The sequence below is a fragment of the Nannospalax galili genome, unplaced genomic scaffold (assembly GCF_000622305.1).
Source record: "Nannospalax galili isolate Female #2095 unplaced genomic scaffold, S.galili_v1.0 scaffold286, whole genome shotgun sequence".
NCBI classification, from domain to species: Eukaryota; Metazoa; Chordata; class Mammalia; order Rodentia; family Spalacidae; genus Nannospalax; species Nannospalax galili.
The window spans coordinates 898072-903147 of NW_008359442.1; positions in this window are offsets into that span (position 1 = coordinate 898072).

Below are 5076 nucleotides of genomic sequence, written 5' to 3' on the forward strand. Positions count from 1 at the left end.
GATGGGCCTTATCTCTGTAGACTCCATATCATTTTCTATCTCACTTTAATGTCTACAAAGTTTGAACAGAAATGTCCCTTCAAGCTTTGAATGTTAGAATTTAAACACCAACCTGATGGTATTAAAACATGGGATCTTAGAAAATGACCAGGCTATGTGGCTCCATCCTTGTGGATGAAGTTAGGGCCTTGGGGGAACAAGTTCACTCCTTCCTCCTTTCCATTACTTCTGCCAGGCATTCAACCTTTTCCATCCCCTTTGCTCTCTTACTAAGTGAGGACAAAGCAAGAGGTGTGAGCTATGAAAGTGATCTTTCACCAGATCTTAAATCTACTGGACCCTAATCTTAGACTTCCCAGTCTTCAACACTATGAGAAAGAAATGTCTAATATCTATAAATTACTCATTCATGGTAGATTAAGAAATTATCTTTTCTCTATGTTAACCCCTTAGCTTCTTGAAGACAAGGTTTACTTTTATCACAGAGTCAGCACTAAACAAAGCAGAGGAAGAAAGAAGGCATATTAGAAGGAACAAGCCTGACAGAGATCTTCCTTTGTTCAGATTATTTTTCTCCTCTTTGTCTGGGGTGCCTCACCACCTGTAACACATATACAAGGCCTCTTTGATTTGAAAATATTAATTACTGTTTAGCATCTACTATTTGGAAAGTCAAAGTGGTATACAATTTAAAATTTTTTTCAAACTTGTTTAAAATTAGGATAAAATGAGCTTTAATGAGTTAGTTCCAAGTTTCTTCAAAATGTGCTCAGTTCACAGGTTTATTCCCTGATGATGCCAGATAAAAGCAATCTCCATAAGGCAGTATGGACCTCACCCTGTGCTGGGTCCAGTAATATAGACAGCCACAGAAACATCCTGTCTTGCTCTACTAAGAGTCCATTGAGTTTCCCAGGCAGTATTCAAAGTTCAGCATAAATGCATTAGAGTTGAGCTTTGCTACCTAATTCTAAGTCAGATCCAGAGAACACATTGTATGGCACCAATAAGAAGCTAGGAATCCCAGTAACAGCAGAAACCTGTGCAGAAGGAATTAGTAACTGATGGATACCACCAACGATACTTCCACTCTGAGCTTCTTAGACATGGCTTCTCCATGGCCTTAGAAGCTGAACACATAGGAGCTTTCCTCCCTTTATCACACTTTGTTTTACCAGGCCTATGGCAGAACCCTCCAGGGAGGGGCTGATCACATCTAGCCAGCAGCAACACCAGGGAAAAGCAATCCAGCCAGCCTAACCTCACGGGGTTCAGATCCAGGGTCCTTTGGCTTCTGGAAACAAGTATTTTCTCCCCTCCTATTATAGTCTGAATATCAAATATCCCTCACCAGCTCATGTGTTTGAATACTTGGTCTCCAGGTTGTGGTGCTGGTTTTTAGGAGTCTACGGAACCTTTAGGAGGCAGGCCCTACTGGAGGAACTAGGTAGCTAGGGAGGAAGGCCTTATGGGTGATGGCCTGGCTCTAGTTCTGCTGAATCTCTATGTTTCATGCTTAGCAGAGATGTGAGCAGGCAGTCTCATTTCTGCTGTCATAGCCATGAGTGACTCCCACTGCTGTGCCTGCCTGATAGATATTACCTGCTCAAACCATGAACCAAAATAAATCCATCCTCCCTTAAGTGACTCCCTACTAGGTATGCTCACAGTGATAAGGAAAGTAACTAATACACTTTCCACTCCATCACAGACTGAGAAGGCTGATGTGTACAACCCAGGGAAGAAAGACTGTAGTAAAGGATACTGAGGAGTCCATGTTCTTTGTTCTTTGAAGAGAATGGACACACTTCTGTGTAATGATAATTGGATCAGAATGCTGTTTCCACTATTAACCCTAGATCTAGAGGTCCCAAATTCCATGGCCTGAGCCTTGGCTGCATATTGGAATTATCTGGGTATTTAGAACATGCCCACTGGTGCAATAGTGGCACAAATATTATGGGAGTAACCACCCACTTTCTAATTGGATTTAAGATCCACTTCATTAGATGGAGCCCGTACCTGACATTGATTTTAGGCCTAGGAACCTCTGACTAGATGGGTCACAAGCCATATGAAAAGGACTAATACTATTGTTCTGTTAAATAAATATAGTATTTATTCCTTATGCAGCAGGTGATGATTAACACAGAAACCCGCAACTGGCCAATGTACAGAGAATAAGAGACTTCAGAGTGATTATCTCTGAATAGGACACCTATATCAAACTTCTGTCTCCCAAAGGATAATTTCAAAAATGGGGAGCAGAAAGGTCATAAGAGCCAGAGGTGGTTGGTGATCACAGGGAAACAGTTTTTTCCAGACAGCTGGTCAGTTTCTCATATGAATCAACAGCAATGGTGACAGCATACACAAGCTTGCATACAAGCTCAAACCAGACAAAATCCCAACATAGAGATAGGGAAGTGTGTAAGAAACCACAACCTTACCTGAGGAATTATTGGCAACTGATGACTGTTGGGAAGAGGAGAGTCAGTCTCATTTAAGGATAAGACACTTGATAGGTTGACCAGGTTGCAGTGGATGTACCCACACCAAAGGGCATTTGAGGATACAAATGTGACTCTATAGGTGTTGGGACTCAAGTTTGCTTTGCTTAGTTGGGGACCTACTGGCTTTGGGGCAGAGGACTTGATCAGCAACAGAGTCTTAGACCCTGGGACCTGTGTCTTTCCAAAGTTTTTATACATCCCAAGGAACTAGCAGTCACATGGGATATAGCAGTCATATACAAAGATTTAGGGTGCAAAGAAACGGGTCATTTATTCTGTTAGTTGGTGCCAGAAGGATTCTTAAACTTTTACTCGAGGTTATCAATGCCCATCTGGTAATTTATTGGCCACAGTGTTTTCTTTCTTAGAGCTAAAAGCATGGTGAACTTTTAGATTTTAGCTCAGGAGTAAACCTTTAACCTGGCCTAATCTCTTAGCTATGGATAGCTGAGTTATTTGTTCAGGACAAGGAGATGAGCTAAGGATTGTTGACCAAGACTCTTTCCCACAGAGCAGGGAGCCTACACTTTTATGACCAGGCCTCTTTCTCCTGCCAGTCTAGCACTGTTCTGCAAGGCAGGGATTATCAGAGCCACTGTTTTCAGTGCCCCTCCCTTTATCAGAGAATGCAGCCCAGACTTAAAAGTTTTAGTCTCACCTCACCCTAGGGCCTGGCATTATATATATATATTCAATATATATATTGAAATGGTGGGCTGAATGGGGGTGGGATTAGGAGTGGATCTAAATATGATCAAAAGATATTGTATGAAAGTCACAAAAATTCAATAAAAATAATAAATAAAACATAAAGATGCCTTGACCCTACCTGAAGTTTTCCAGGTTAGTAGGTCTGGGGTACATCCAGAACATCTCCCTAAGTGATTCTAATGTACAGCAGTATGAAAAGTACTGTCCCAGGTCATCTAGACCACTGTTCAGTAGAAATGTAATAAAAACAACAAATTCAACTCACATATAATGTGCTTTAAAATGTTCTAGCAATTGCATCTGAAAACTGAAATACTAATTTTAATAACATATCTTAAATGTTTCAACATGTAATCAACATTGAAGTTGTTGAGATAATTTGCTTTTAATGTTTTGTAAGTCTCCAAAAGTACCAGCCTGTAGTGTACATGTCTGGCACATCTCAGTTCTGACACTCAGATTTCATGTGTTCCACAGCTGGATGGGCTCAGGGGCGACCATACTGGACAGCACAGTTGAAAACTATCTGCTCAGTGAGGTTTCAAATTGAAAGTGGCACTTCCAGTGTACTAAATAATGCTCCCCCATCTGAAAGATACCCACCATGAGCTCATTCTTGGAGCCTATGGAGGTTGCTTTACATGACAATAAAGCAGCTCTAGAAGATATGATAAGGATCTTAAAGATAAGGATCTTAAAGCAGGGAGATCCTCCTAGCATCTCCAGGTGGGCCCAACATGCCTCTGCATGGGTCTTTGTAAGAGGGAGTCATGGAAGGTATCACAGAGGGCAAGGAGAAGGCAGAGGGACTGCAGAGGCAGGGACTAGAGCCCTGGCACCCCTCCCAGTCTCTATAGCAGCCACTGGAAAAGCCAAGAAACAGACACTCCCTGGAGCTTCCAGTGGGACACAGCCCTCTGATATCTTGATTTTTACCCTATAAGGCTGATTTCAGATTTCTGACTTTCAAGGAAAGGATAAATTTTTGTTGTTTTAAGCCAGTAGGTTTGTACTTGCAAGAGGAAACCAATGCAACACCACTAATAACAAAGCAAGGCTGTGTTGTAGTCACTACCCTCTTTCTGGTTTTATAGCTAGTAGATGCATACTGACAACCCCCTTCTGCCATTTCATGGGGCAGGGATCTTATTCATCAGTGAATCCTCAACCACATCTGGCAAGTGTTTGTTGTAGAAGCTCAGTAAAGCTTGTTCAGATGTATCTGAAGCTCAGTTGCCAGGGTGCCTATGTTCTGATGTGCACACAGGGAAACTACAAAAGGAGGGTGGCTTCCTGAAGAGATCTCCATATGGGAAAGTTACGGATCACAAACGACCCCACAGCCACTGCTGCTCCTGCCTGCCCGATAGCTTGGAGTGCTTGTGAGAAGTCATAACTCAGGGAGTAGAGATAGTAATAAAAGCAGGACCTACCCATCAGGTCTGAACTGCAAGGCAAACTCCCAACAGCACTGCTCCACACTTGCCTGTCCCCATGCAACCCTTCCTACAGCATCCGGAAGTCCTTCTTTTCCTGCCTCAGCTTCACAGAACTGCCCCAGATGCCATCACTGACCAGTACCTCTGACAACCTCCCCCACATCTTGAATCCATTGCCTTATTTCCTTCATACCATGCAACATTTGCAGTTACTTACTACTATTTTTTAAATTTTCACATGAAATCCATGAAGGGAAGAGCATCTTGTGTTATGCTTAACCTGTCCGGGGCTCAGTAACTCTTTTAAGGAATGAATGAATTTCATGTGTTTATCATTTGCTGATCAGTACAGGGAAGCCACTGTGTATGCTTCATAACAATACACATTCCCTCCAGGAAGAGGCATGCCACTC